The sequence below is a fragment of the Oryctolagus cuniculus genome, chromosome 4, assembly GCF_964237555.1.
Source record: "Oryctolagus cuniculus chromosome 4, mOryCun1.1, whole genome shotgun sequence".
Lineage (NCBI taxonomy): Eukaryota > Metazoa > Chordata > Mammalia > Lagomorpha > Leporidae > Oryctolagus > Oryctolagus cuniculus.
This window is the reverse complement of record NC_091435.1, coordinates 71,197,722-71,213,142: the sequence shown is the minus strand read 5'-3', so window position 1 is coordinate 71,213,142 and position 15,421 is coordinate 71,197,722. Positions and strand designations below refer to the sequence as shown.

At 37.0% G+C, this 15,421-nt stretch overlaps 1 protein-coding gene and 1 long non-coding RNA gene across 30 annotated transcripts in view; one reads left to right on the top strand and one right to left on the bottom strand.

Moving 5' to 3' along the window:
• ZBTB20 (zinc finger and BTB domain containing 20) overlaps nt 1–15,421 on the top strand; it is an 877,267-nt gene that overhangs the window by 27,528 nt on the left and 834,318 nt on the right. For 7 of the 29 annotated variants that reach the window (XM_070072163.1, XM_051859312.2, XM_070072146.1 and 4 more), the window contains exon 1: nt 10,117–10,453. The exons of 16 other annotated variants lie outside the window; for them this stretch is intronic. The gene's annotated coding sequence lies outside the window, so the exon portion shown is untranslated. Of the gene's footprint in view, nt 1–10,095; nt 10,454–15,421 lie in introns of those variants that run through there. 6 more of the 29 variants (XM_070072153.1, XM_070072135.1, XM_070072156.1 and 3 more) reach the window with 2 other exon arrangements.
• Nucleotides 6,320–10,297, bottom strand: LOC127493980 (uncharacterized). The gene is made up of 2 exons (XR_007924660.2): nt 10,046–10,297; nt 6,320–8,004 (listed from the first exon to the last, which is right to left on the bottom strand). It is a non-coding gene; the product is annotated as an uncharacterized lncRNA (long non-coding RNA).

The window sequence follows — 15,421 nt, the reverse complement described above, 5'->3', positions numbered from 1 at the left end:
CATGTGTTATCAGCTATAAATATTTTGACTATCACTATTGCTCAAAATCACTTTATTTTTTCTATGTACTATTAATCCAACATTTAAAATAATAATATTATTAAAAACTAGCACCTGGAAAAACTTCAGAATTGTTTAGCAAATATTCTATATCTGAACTTATTATAAACATGTATTCTAAGGCATCTTTTTATCATTTGTGTTTTATTTTTTAGAGTTTCTTCCTTTTCTTTTTTGAAAAAAAGTAACAGACATATAAAAATCGTGTGTATTTATGAGATAATATGTGATGTTTTGTTACATGTATAGGTTGCATAATATCCAGTCAGGATAAGTATATTTATCCTGATTAAGCTGCTAAACACACAATAATTTTGGAGTGGCATTTTGAACTAAATGCATTTATTGATGGAGGTATATGGTGGATGCTTTTAATTATTTTAGGCAAAAGCCACATGAATTTTATTAAAAGCTTAGAGCAGTTTGAAGTTTACTTCAATTTCAGACCTTCTGATATGATATCATATGAGGCATGCATTGGAGTCTTGGACCATTAAATTTTTAAAATGAACTCCACATGATTTATTTCTTTCATAGCTTTTTCTAATTAATACAGATTTCACTATAGACAGTATTCTTCTCTTATTGGTTATGCATAAAATTCTCATCTTATTTCACATAGTTTTAAGTGATGCTGAGAGCATTATTTGTGTTATAGAAGTTCCAATTATTACGTTACATAGTGAAATGTTACCAGTTTAAAATGGAGGTAAACATCTTAGGATGTAATGATATATTCAAATTTATGGATATTCAGCATGAAGAAGACTGTTTTGTATAGAATACAATTAATTGAAATATTTATTGATAATATAAAAATTAAGTAAATACTAGTTTTGAAATAACAATTATTAAAATAAAATTTAAAATCATTTATTTCAAAGTTTAATTCCATCGGAACCTTATAAAACATATCTGAATATGCTCTAATGTAGTTTTTCTGTATTTGTTATTGATAGAAATGAAGATGAAATTTTATATAGGTTATTGTTTAACATCTTCTGTATGATTTCATTTTTTTTTTTTTGACAGGCAGAGTTAGATAGTGAGAGAGAGACAGAGAGAAAGGTCTTCCTTTTCTGTTCGTTCACCCCCCCAAATGGCTGCTACAGCTGGTGTGCTGCACCGATCTGAAACCAGGAGCCAGGTGCTTCCTCCTGGTCTCCCATGCGGGTGCAGGGCCCAAGCACTTGGGCCATCCTCCACTGCCTTCCTGTGCCACAGCAGAGAGCTGGACTAGAAGAGGAGCAACTGGGACAGAATCCGGTGCCCCGACCGGGACTAGAACCCGGGGTGCCGGCTCCTCAGGCTGAGGATTAGTCTAGTGAGCCGCGTTGCCAGCCCAAGCCCCTCTTTCTATTTCTCACAAATTGCACTTGAGTTGAGTTTAGGCCTGACCTTTGCTACTTACTAGGTTTGTGACTTGGCCCCAGTTTTCTTATGTGTACAATGAAAACATAATACTACCTTTCTTATAGTGATGTTGGGAGGATTAAATTAGGTATATAACACTAAGTATAGTTCTGACACATAGTACTGACAGGTTTTCTTTTGAGAAGCCATTCTTGCTAATAGTAGCAACTTTTATATATTTGGAAATTTTGAAGGCTCTTGAGTTTTTGAATATAGACTCACAAGCAGGCCCAATGGGATTGTTACCAATCTGTTGGACAAACAACATTTATAGCAATGAAGATGCCTCTTTTATATCTTCTGTGTTACTTTTATTTTTCTTATAGAATGTACTCTATAGCTTCGTTTTCCTTGTGTGTAAAATATAAACTATGCATATGAATAAATTATGTAGGTGTTAAAACTTTTTTTAAAATTATCAGAGTCAGTGAACTCAGGGGGCTTCCATAGCCTTGGCAGCTCATGACAAGAGCCTCGGGTGATTACTGATGCCATAAACAAGAGTGTCAATTTGTTAAGTCAACAACAGGAGTCACTGTGCACTTACTCCTCATGTAGGATCTTTGTCCTTAGTGTGCTGTACATTGAGATTTAATGCTATAACTAGTACTCAAACAGTATTTTTCATTTTGTGTTTCTGTGTGGGAGCAAACTGTTGAAATCTTTACTTAATGTATGCTAAACTGATCTTCTGTATATAAAGAGAAACGAAAATGAATCTTGATGTGAATGGAAGGGGAGAGGGAGTGGGAAAGGGGAGGGTTGCGGGTGGGAGAGACGTTATGGGGGGGGAAGCCATTGTAATCCATAAGCTGTACTTTGGAAATTTATATTCATTAAATAAAAGTTAAAAAAAATACTTTTTTTTTAAAAAAAAATTTATCTGAAAAGCAGAGTTACAGAGAGAATGAGCGAGAAAAGTAGAGACAGAGATCTTCCTTCCACTGGTTCATTCCCCAGATGGCAGCAACAGCTGGGGCTGGGCCAGCAGCCAGGAGCTTCTTCTGGGTTTCCCATGTAGGTGCAGGGCCCTAAGGAGTTGGACCATCCTTGGCTGCTTCCCCAGGAACATTAGCAGGCAGCTGGATTGGAAATACAGGAGCTGGAACTGAAATTGGCACCCATATGTGATGCTAGCACTGCCAATGCCGGCTTAATTTGCTGTGCCACAGTGCTGGCCAAGTGGGGAGCAGGAAGAGTTCACACAGTTTATGTCTCGTATGTTTTTTTTTTTTATTACTTATTTTTTTGACAGGCAGAGTGGACAGTGAGAGAGAGAGACAGAGAGAAAGGTCTTTCTTTGCCGTTGGTTCACCCTACAATGGCCGCCGCGGTTGGCGTGCTGGAGCCGGTGCACCGCACTGATCCGATGGCAGGAGCCAGGTACTTATCCTGGTCTCCTATGGGGTACAGGGCCCAAGTACTTGGGCCATCCTCACTGCACTCCCTGGCCACAGCAGAGAGCTGGCCTGGAAGAGGGGCAACTAGGACAGAATCCGGTGCCCCGACCGGGACTAGAACCCAGTGTGCCGGCGCCACAAGCGGAGGATTAGCCTAGTGAGCAGCGGCACCGGCCTGTCTCATATGTTTTTCTATAGCCAGGAAGTTACCATTGCATTTTCTATTACTAATTAAATCAGCACTTTATAGATTGTGTCACTAAAAGTATTCTTCTAAATTTTGGCAAATTAATATTATTTGTGATCAGTGTATAGAGGTTGTAACAACAATAAATGCATGATAATTTTGTGCTTCAGACATTAATTTTCTCTGCTTTCTCCATGGTTATATTTATCCTGTATATCTGTAGAAAAGAATGGTTAATTATATTCATATCTGTGTCATTCTGTGCTAAAGACACTTTATAGGTTTTTTTCTTTCTTTCTTTTTTTTTAATTACCTAATTCATTTGAGAAACAGAAGAGAGAGATCAAGTGCTCCTGTTCACTGGCTCAATCCCCAAATACCTGCAGTAGCGAGAGTTAAGATGGGCTGAATCCAGAAGCCAGGAACTTAATCTAGGTCTCCCTAGTGGGTGGCTGGGACCAGTAATTTAAGCAATTGCCACTGCCTTCCTAGTCTGAATTAGCAAACAGCCAGAGTCAGGAGTTGGGGCTGAAATCCTACTCTGTCAAGCACATACTACAAAGACATATATGACTTTTAGTATTCACTGAATACTGTGCACATCGCTTCTAGTCACTCTAAAATTTCTGCAATATTTTCTCCTTGTTAGGAAACTGCCATCCAAGCAAATGTTATGGTATATCGATGAATATGGGAGAGTATCTTCACTGTTTTGTTCTTTTAGTACTCCTTTTTTTTTTTTTTTTTTTTTTTTTGACAGGCAGAGTGGACAGTGAGAGACAGAGAGAAAGGTCTTCCTTTTGCCATTGGTTCACCCTCCAATGGCTGCCGCGGCCAGCGCGCTGCGGCCGGCGCACCGTGCTGATCTGAAGTCAGGAGCCAGGTACTTATCCTGGTCTCCCATGGGGTGCAGGGCCCAAGGACTTGGGCCATCCTCCACTGCACTCCCTGGCCACAGCAGAGAGCTGACCTGGAAGAGGGGCGACCGGGACAGAATCCGGTACCCTGACCGGGACTAGAACCCGGTGTGGCAGCGCCGCAAGGTGGAGGATTAGCCTATTGAGCCATGGCGCCGGCTGTCTTTTAGTACTTCTTACACTACTAAATAAGACTATAGAACATTACCCTGAAGGGAAAACTTCAAATTACTTAGAATTTTTTAAAAATTATTTTTTACAAAGATTTATTTTATTTATTTGAAAGTCACAGAGAGAGGTAGAGACAGAGAAAGAGGTCTTCTATCCACTAGTTCACTCCCCAGATGGCTGTGCTGGAGCTGTGCCCATCTGGAGCTAGGAGCCAGGAGCTTCCTCCAGGTCTCCCACGCAGGTGCAGGACTTGGGCCATCTTCTACTGCTTTCCTAGACCATAGTAGAGAGCCGGACAGGAAGAGGAGCAGCGGGGACTAGAACTGGTGCCCATATGGGATGCTGGCGCTCCAGGCCAGGGCTTTGACCTGCTGCACTACAGTGCCAGCCCCTTATAATTTAATATTGAAAAAATTCTTTTGGCCCCTTTAGCACTGGGAATTTCTCACTGCTTACTTTTTTTTCCTGCCACTATCCTCCCTTCCTCCTCCCTTCATTTCTGTGCTTCCCTAATTTCACATATTTATGCATGTCTTAGTTAACACAGTTTAATTTCACGAAGAGAATTATTCAGGCCATACTGTCTGACCCTGGCTACCTTTCAAAGTGTTTTTCTCAAAGGAGACAGTTCCATTGCTATGAAGAAGTCTGAGGCCAACTTCAGGACTGTTATTGAGCAATTTTGTTGTGGCTATAAAAGAAATAATAGATGAAAAAAATTTAAATGCAAGTTGAATTTTCGTCTTAGTGATGATGGGGATTAAAATTCTGCTAGCTATAGGGCAATACCTTTTTATTCAACATTTTTCTGTGAAAGGTTTTCAAACATGCAGAAAAGTTTGACTACTGGTTTCTGGCTGTTATAAACATTTTTGTGTGACATACTATCTTAACATAAGAGTATATTTTATATCTGACTTAATATAATTTTTTAGAAAAATTTTTCAAGTTATTTATGTCATCCTTATAACTCATCTTTGTTAAAGTTTTAATTAACCAGTGTTTAAAAACCCTATGTACTTTTGATTTGCTTAATAATTCTTTCATTTATTCACCAAATCAAGAAAACTTTATTGAGCTTCAACTATATTCCAATTATACAGCTAGGTATTCACTAATCATGCTTAATAAGTAGGATCTCTACTCTTAATGTGTATATGTGAGGCTTCTCTCAGTCCACTGGGGAAAACAAGCATATACAAAACTAGCACTGTAAATTAGGGCCATAATAGTTTTTCAGAGAAGTGGTTGATTAGAATTGAAATTAGATATGCATTTCTTCCTATAGAGTGATCACACTGCTGGCCAGTACTGGCAAACTATAATTTATCCACAGTCTCTTCATTTTTATTTGGATTGATGGGATGCAATTTTAAAATAGATAGGCAAAATTAAGAGTTGTCATGTAATTAGGACACTAGGACACATACAGCTGACTTTATAATGGTGGTTTCAATGACAAAGCCATCTACTTAGTGAGGAACTTACTTGTGTAAACCACCCCTGCCCCCCACCACCCTGGACATTGCTTTTCCACCCATTATTAAGGCCTCTGAAACCTTTGCTCTTTGTCCATTATTGCAATATAGCTTTTGTTTTTCTCCCTTCTCCTTTGCAAAGTCTCTTTGGAGAATGTTCTTGTGAAAAATCTTAAAATATCCTAACATTTTTTTTCCTGTTCAGCCTCACATATAGAAACATCATTGATTTCTGAGAAAAAGACTCAGCAAAAGTATGCTTTGGATAGTAGTAAATGATTTAGAAATTTGACTTTATCTCCTTTTGAAAATTTAACAAATGAAAAAAGTCTCACCCTTCACATACTTTAGGAAGTATTTAGTTGTGAACATAACAGCTCTAAACAGGGTATATTGAAGTCTAAAAAGAATAAAATTGGGAGCAGGCAGTTAGCCCATGCCCCACATACCAGTGCCTGGATTTGATTCCCAGCTCTGGCTCCTGACTTCAGCTTTCTCTCAGTGCAGACCCTGGGAGGCAGCTGTGAAGGCTTAAGCAACTGTGCTATTGGTACCTTGTGGAAGACCTGGATTGTGTTCTTGGCTCCTGGCTTTTTGCTTCTTGCTATATTATGTTATCTCAGGAAAATCACCTAACCTCTCTGTTTCTTCATTTTGAAAATGAGACTAGAAATCGTCTCCATCGCAGAGGGTCTTGTTTAGGATTTAATGAATTAATAAATGCAAAATACCAGAACAGTTCCAGGGACATAGTAAGCACTTAAGCATTGACTAGAATCATCATAATAATTACGTTTTTAAATTCAATTTTTTCCTTTTATATTTAACTTTTTTATTATTCTATGAAAAGGCTGAAGTCAAGGTTGCTTACATGACTTTCTCAGCATCTAAAAACTATTCATGGCAATTCTAGGACTGGAAAAAAAATTTAAAAATTTTAACATCCTTACAATTTATAAGAGTTTTAGGTTCATTGTAAATTGGAGAATTGGAGGTAACAGCACAGCGATTTCCTGTATACTCCCTTCCCTCATGCATGCATAGCCTCTCCCATTATCAACGTAACTTCACTGTAGAGGTATATGTGTTATATATGATGAACCTACTCTGATGTGATTTTAACTCAGTTTATAGTTTATATTGATTCTTTTTTTTTTTTTAAAGATTTATTTATTTAAAAGGCAGAGCTACAGAGAGAGGCAGAGAGAGAAGGTGAGAGAGGTCTTCCATCTGCTGGTTCACTCCCCATATGGCCACAACAGCTAGAGCTATGCCGATCTGAAGCCAGGAGCCAGTAGCTTCTTCCAGTTCTCCCATATGGTGGGTGGAGGGGCCCAGGAACTTGGGCCATCTTTCACCACTTTCCAGGCAATAACTGTGAGCTGGATTGGAAGTGGAGCAGCTGGGACTTGAACCGGTGCCCATATGGGATGCTGGCACTGCAGGTGACAGCTTTACCCGCTACACCACAGCGCTGGCCCCAAGATTCACTTTTGGTGTTATATATTCTATAGGTGTGAAAAAGTGTATGTCATATATCCACCGTTATATTATCCATGGTAATTTCAATGCCCTAAAAATCCTTGGTGTTCTTTCTGTTTGTCCCTCACTTCTCCTTAACTACTGGCAACCAGTGCTGTTTTCACTGTCTCCATAGTTTTGCGTTTTCCAGAATGTCAGATAGTTGGAATCATTCAGTGTATAGCCTTTTCAGATTGGTTTCTTTCACTTAGTAATATGCATTTAAGTTTCTTCAGTGTTGTTACATGGCTTAATTGCTCACTTCTTTTTAGCCATGAATAATGTTGCATTGTCTGGATGTCCCATAGTTTATTCATTCAAATACTAAAGGACATCTTGGTCCTACCCAATGTGGAGGATTATGAATAAAGCAGCTGTAAACAGCTGTAAACCTGTTCTCAACTCTTTTGCATAAATACTAGGATGTGTAATTGCTGGATCATATGTGCCATTTTGCATTCCTACCAGCAGTGAATGAGAGTTCCTGCTGCTCCATATCCTCATCAGCACTTGGTGCTGTCAGTTGTTCTGGAATTAGGTCATTATAATAACTGTGTAGTGGTATCTCATGATTTTAATTTATATTTGCATGATGACATATGATATACATCATCTTCTGTATGCTCAGTGTCATCTCTGTGTATTTGGTGATGTTCATGTTAAGGTCTTTCACGCACTTTTACAAGTTTGCGAGAGATCACCTCCATTTGCTGGTTCACTCCCCAAATGCCTGCAAAGGGCCGGAGCTGGAGCCAAAGCTGTGAGGTAGGAATTCAGTTCTGGTTTCCCACATGAGTGGCAGGGTCCCAACTACTTCAGTCATCACCAGTGCTCCCAAGATCTGCATTATCAGGTAGCTGGAATCAAGAGGTAGAGATGTGTGTTGAACATAGGCAGTCCAATGTGTGGAAACACCTGCCCCCCATTTTTGCCTTTTTAAATGTAGCTATTTAGTTGTTCTTAAGAAGGTGAAAAGCCTTCTTGGTTCTTTACATTCCTGAAAGCAAATACTACCTAGTTTTTATGCTTTTATTATAGTAAGATAAAACTATCTAGAGCTTTGTTTTGAAAAGTAAGTGAATACAAATATCCAAATTGAATAATTCTTTCACAATGATTGTTGTGTGCTTTTTTGTTGTGTGATTTTTTGGCATTTTTCTTAATATAGTGAATAAAGCTTCAGAGAGAAAATAGAGCAATAGTAGAAAAACCAAACTGCAGGGAAGAGTAATTAGGGGCAAGATGCCTTCTGGTACCTTGGATGCACTAAGTGTATTTTGAAGATGTTTTTATATAGACATCTGACTAACAATAGAGGTCTGGTGAATCAGTTTTAGTGTGTCTGTTCTTTCTTAAGTAACTTGCCTTGAGAGGGTTAAACGCTATCACAGCACCAAAGAAGTAGAACTGGTGGTTTATAATGAGACCAAAAAGCTTGGACTCTAGATTCCTTGCTAGAACTTTCCTAGGACAATTTGTAGAATATATGGCTAGACAGTCCCTTCTAATCTATATGGGTTATATTCCATTACAATAACTGAAATAATACTCATCTGTGTTCTGATATTCTAAAAAAATTTTATGACTCAGGTAAAGATATACTTGATCTATAAGCTATATATTATAGTAGCTATTTACTTTTTAATTGAAAGCCGATTTTTAAATGAAGGAATTTAAACTTATATAGTAATTTTATTTAAGCAAATGGACACATTCTAATGTTTGAAGCATGTTAAAACATTAAGCCATATGAAAAGCATGATTTTACAGTTAATGTGATTATTGTTGCCCAAATGTAGGCTTTGAGTAAGTCAGATGCACACATATTGTTTATTTTTGTGTATATGTGTAAATGTTTTTTTAGAAAATTTCAGTGCTATTTCAGTGTTTCTAAGTTCTCATCTAAATGACAAACTGCAGAAACATATAGGTGGGTGTCTAGATAGATACAGTGCTAGAATGAGGTATGACTCATCAAGCAGAGTTTAGTTTAAAAAAAATGAGGCAGGAAGAGAGAGGCTTGAAACTAGTTTTGATGTTTGTAATCCCATAGCTGCAGATTTATCACTCACAGGAGAAAAGGCTACTGGGAGTAGGAAAATTGGGTGGGGAGCTTGTAATGAGATAAAATATGTAATAACAGCATTATTTTGGTGCTAGTACATTAAAAAGATGGTTAGAAGTGTCAGACAAAACAGTTTTTCATTTTCTATTAAGCAAGGTTTTTAAGAAGCATTGCTTATTTTTATTTTTTCCACCTATTAAAGATTAAGGGATATCTGTTGTAGTTTCATATTTCTGTGAAATCTTGTCCTGCTTGTGGTGGTAGCTCCTTATGAGATTTGTTTCTGTTGTTGTAACACCGTGCACTCTATGCATTGCACCTGTTCATACAGAGTATATTGCATTGTGATATTTGTAGAGCTAGATGCTTCAAATAAGAAGCCAATCTGCCTTCTAGAGTACCAGCCTATTAGTTACTTAATTAGACTTAATTCTGTTTTTGTATGCAATTTTATATATGGTCTGGATTTATTTACTGAGCAATGATTCCTTCTATCAATTTTGTCTGAGATCAGTTTTCCTTTTGTATGGAGTCTGTTTCTTACAGAACCTCCTTAAAGGCTGCTCTGACTTTAAAATCATACTAGGCTTTTGTCAGAGCAGATTTGTTGACATTCTTCTCCCATTAAAAAATAAATTTAAAAGATTGCATAAATAAGCTATGCATTTCACTGTTTCCTGCTAATATGCAAAAAATGTATTTATGATAATTACATGTACTGTGTGCCAGAACTGAAACAATACATTCCTCATAATGGAGCATAAATAAAGAAGGTGGAGCCAGCTGCTCTTAAACTGTTTATTTGCAAAGCAGTAATAATATAGAGAATATACCTTTGTCACTTTGTTAGTCTGGCAGCACTGAACCTGTTGCTGCATTAGACGAGTTGCGTTTTGCTGGATAGGGGAAGGAGGGCTGTCTGCTGTCTGGTAGGAGGGCTTTGTCTGTGCCTTTCTCTCTGTTTCTTTCTGTTTTTCTTTCTCTCTCTCTCTCCACTTCTCTCTCTCTCTCACAGTCGCTTGCTGTGTCTCTGTCTCTCCCTCTCTCTCTGCCCCCCTCCCTCTCTTGCTCTCTCTCTTCCCGTCTCAGTGGTTTGTAAGGTAGGTTGCAGTGTGTGTATATACACAACATCAAGAGCAGGAAAATGGACTCATTAGGGAGGCAGGCAGTCATTACCACTCACACTGTACTTCCAGGGAGACACCGATTATGAGAAGAGAAACTCAGCGCTGGGGAAGAAGGTAGGGCAGACAACTTTCATAAAAAAAAAATCCTACTTCCTCAATCCCCCCTTCTATCATCTCCTGTAGCCTCCAGTGTTTTTATTCTTTCTTCTTTGCATTTTAATTTCCAGATTTAAGTTTGACAGAGCTAATGCTAGCTTAAAACGTGTAATATTTATAGGAGGCCAAATCTCTACTAATTTCTGCTAATTTTCTTCCTACTTATTTAAGGGTGTGCCCTTATGATTCAGTTTTATTACTTTAAAAATAATTACAAACAAACCTATTTTTTTTCTCAGAAAAGTACCAAATAAATCAGAATCTTTCACTCTTAAAACAGACCCTTCCGTATGTTTGTCTCTTTGCTTTTCTTGTCTGTTTATGCAATTCCATCTGTCTGTCTACATATCATGTTGTCCTTATTTATTGCTAACTGGATTTTGTCAGCTATTTGCCAGTGAGTTTTTACTGCAGATCCAGTAGTGGGTATTACTAAATTGAGATTCTTGTTCTTTGTTTTACCTTGAAGTTTAAAGTCCATATTTACAGTTTAAATCCTTGAAGCAGGTTGAATACTTTTTGTCCGTGTATTTGTTTGATGGCATTGGACAAGATGAGGGGTTGTTGCTGAGGGTGGGTAAGAATCAAGTAATTATTTTTGCCATAACACATACAGAAATATTACATCTGAGGGATATATTTTCAGAAGAAAAAGGTACTCTGCTTTCTAACTTTTATTTTGTAAATGGACTTTTACATGTAGAGGGGCATCACTGTGGTTAGTAAGAATGTAAACTTTCTTAACAAGCAGTTTTTATCCTAGGACAGTTTCCTTTTAGTATGTGACTGTTTATTTATGCTTGGGTAGGGAGGGGTAAGGGGCTGGCCATCTTTTTACAAAGTGGAAGCTATGAAGTGTATCAGGCCATCTTGCACAACAACTGTAAGTATTCATTTAACGTTTCGGGGACCAAAAATAATGTATTTGTTTTTTCAAATATAGTTTTGAGGAGCTTTCTCTCCCCATTATTTCTTTTTTATGGTAAGAAAAGTTACATTTCAAACTAGCTGACGTTGTTAGAGTTTTCTTAGAATAGTGTTCTTCGAAATTCAAAGGAGTAGTTAAATAAGGTCCATTCGAAATAGGCTTCCTAATGGAGTTTTATTCAGATAAGTCCAAAAGTAAAACTGCTATTCATTTGGTAAGAATTAAGTCATAGTAGGACACAAATGTTTTCAGCATATACATGAGCAGTGACAGAAAATGGATGCTGATCTGTAGAGATCTTTGATGATAACAATCAACTTTTTATAATAAATTATTTATTTAATAGAAGTGGCAGACTTTTTTTTTTTTTTCTTAATTCCATTAGGCCTCTCTGATAGCACAAAGAAGTCCATGAAGCAATATTCTTAACCCACCTGGGACACCAGTACAGATTCCCAAACACATTCTGAAGGTTCAAGCCGAGTAAAATGTTTATTAAAAATCTATTATTAAAGGATGGTGGTGAACTTTTGCTACTAAATGTCCCCCTCCTTTTTTACCATTTCTTTTTAAAAAATGTATTCTGAGAGTTTTAACATTCTTATCTTGCCCAAACTGTCTTCAGCTGAAAAGGCCAGCTTCGACCATGAACTGGACAAATACTGAGTACACTCAGTCAGGTCCTGTCAGAGGTTGTTTTCTTCTCCCAAGGTCTAAGGAGAACTGTGTGGGGAGTCTTGAAAGTGTATGTTAGCATGGTACTTAGTAAGTTGTGTTTCAGATATAATTGCTTCCATTTCAGACTCTGATGCAACAATCATTTTCCAAACTAATATGTCAAATGTGTGTGTATTTCATGCACCTGTCATTTTCTGTAGTAGGATTGTGAGAACTATCTGAAATTCTACTTTTTTCCCAAAAGGAGTCTTCATCTATCCTTTGACCAGCTATTCTCTTTTTCTGTATACATGTATGTGTGGAGATACCTATGTGTATATAGTTATATTTATATATAGTCTTACAGATTTTGGGCGAAGGAATCAGAATATTTGCAGATATTATATTTTTAAAAATTTCATGTTAAGTATATTTGTGGTAATAACCAGTAAAACAGTGGCAAAACATTCAAGAGAAAATGAACACTTATTTTAACTTTCTAGAAAGAATAGAAGCAAATAAAAATGTAGTCATTTTATGGTTGGTTTAATTTTTAAAATGTGTATATGCTTTCTTTTGCATGACAATCCTTAGCCTACAATGGATCTAAAATATTTTTAGTATGAAAAATAATCTTGGCCTTTTCTGGGAGGGACTGTCACAATCTAAATACAGCAGGGCATTGTAGAATGTGAAAAAGTAAACTTACAACCAGTGTGCTCTGCTGTAGAGGGATTTGGAAAGCTGAAAGGCTTGTGTCACAGGAGGGCTACAGTGTGCCAGAAAAATTCATTAACCAGTCTTGCTTGCTATGGTGGACCTTTCCCATCAGCACATGAAATCTGTCTGTTTAGATCCCCAAAGTCTTGGTCCGGTCACAGTGTGTTTCACTTTAATGTTGGAACAGACAGTTATCTAACACACCCACATGAGGAAGTGCTCTAAAGCAGTTATTTCATGCTTTGCCATGCCCTGTAGCTAAAACAATTTGGTACTGAGTGACGCGTGTGTGCTTTTTAACTCCTATCCGATGAAAATCGGCTTGGGCTCTTTGAAAAGGACCAAAATAGTGCAATGCTGGACAGTATAATTCAAATGCTAAGCACATCCCAGTTTATACTTAAATTTTTTTTTCTTGCTTAAGGGGAGAATCACTGTTTATTTTTCATATAAAGACTATATAGTGCTTTCCTGGATTTTACTGATTACGGTTTCAAAAACTGCAGATACTTTTCCTTCTTCACATTTTTTTCTAGAAGGCTATATTCATCAAAAGGATAGCAGCTGCATACTTTTCCCTGAAATGTTAACAAATAAATGGCATTCCTGTTTATTTATCTATTTTTGAATTTTAATGATTAGTCCTTGTGCTAATTAACAAATTCCTGTATTCATAAAATCTGGCACTACATAAATATCCAATTGTGCAATTATCTACACATGTTCTGGCTTTCTATAAATATAGAAATTATCAGTGGATGTGTTCATGGACGTGCCCAACCTCGAGTAGTGGCTGGTTATGCTGCCACATAGGAAGCCAACTTCAGGCCCTGAGCAAATGTGTTGCCCCAGGGTCTGGCAAGGTGTGTGGAAGCAGCATCTGGCTCACGTTGCTAACCAGTCATCTTTTCTGGCAAAGGAAGGACTGGTGTTGACATTCTTTGAATGCTGCTAGTTCCAGCCTTCTTTAGCCCCAAAGGTGGCCTCTTGAGTCTAAATATTGATAATGGACCTTAGAGTAGACTTATCCTATAGGCCTCTTTAGCAACATATCTTAACAAATTGCATTTTTTAGCAGAAACTATGCTTTACTGGACTTCTACAAAAGTATAATATTATGCCCATCCTCATTTTCTGAACTAGCAAGGCTCTAAGTTAGTGTGAGAAGTCACTAAGCTCTGAAATGAAAGTCTGAGTATTTTCATGTGTATAGCTGTGTAACTAATATAAGAAATTATAGAAATCAAGTATCATTTACATAGAAACAGTTTACATCAAGAACAATAAACATTTGTGTTTGGGCAAGTGTGTACCTGCTAGAGTAATTATTTAGTTAGAATCCAAACCCTTTAAAATGACTTTTTCATGTTGTAGGCCATTTTGTTTATCTCATATATATAATTACTAGGATTATTTTTAAGGCTACTAGAGTCAGATTGGTCATTTTATTCTTATCTGTAAACCTTCAAGTCATATGTAGAATTCATAAGTGTTTTACAGAAGTTGAAACCTGTAATTTTCTTGGAAAACCTATGTTTCATGTGTTTCTATTGCTTAGGGCACTTCTAGGATTTTGCAGATATCCCAGAACTCTAGCCAATGTCAAATGGTTAGCAAGATTTTCACTACTTACCAAAGACCCAAAGGCAGTCTCCATATCTTAGAAGTCTAGAGAATGTCCAGATTCATGTTTTCCTGTTACACAGATGTTACACATTTAATCGTCAAATAATGTTGATGCCAACTAAGCTTAATATATCAAAGATATTGTTGAGTTCTGTGAGTTCTAATTTCAGCATAGGCATGTTTTTCAGGCTGTGGAAGAAATAATGCCATCTATTATTACTATCATGTATACAGTAACCACTATAACAGATGTTGGAAACAGCATTCAAGGGCTTATAAGAAAAAAAGGGCTTCTCTGCCACTGTAGCTATTCAACTGTAATAATGAGTAAGTGGCGTGCTATTTCTGCATTAAACTGTGGAAAAATTATGCTCAACTTTGGCTTCATAACCTGTCTTCTACTCTAGGATCAAGCCTTCTGGTGATTCTACAGTTCACTTGAAAGTAATCAGCTTGCAGGCATGGAGCTTGCCTGTCTGGGATCTTTTGACACTAAACTTTAACTCCAGAGTGGGTGTTTTGTAGGTCAGTTAACCAAGGCAACTCTTGTATATCTGCTTTAACTTAGGAAAAGTTAACTACTGAAAGTGAAAATACTAAGACAAGGAGCAAGGATTATGAGTTCATTGACCCATTTAGTTTTCAGATAGAAGTTAAATATATTGTTAATAATTATGAATATTCATTTTTTGCTTTTGAAATTCTGATGGTAACTGCAGCATAGTATGTATACCTTCGTGCTATTAGAAGTAATTTTGGTATTGAAAGCCTTTGCCTTGAGATATGATGAATCTAATGTTCTTATGTGCATTATGTATTAAAATTTTAAGAATTTATTTGACATTTTTCTATAGTGAATTACTAATATGAGGATTTAAATTGAATGAATATAAAATTATTTAATGGAGTCTGGGGGTTTTGGAGATTGAAAAGCTTCCCAACAAGTTAACACTAAATATGTAGAAATGGCAATAATTATGAATCATATATATAGT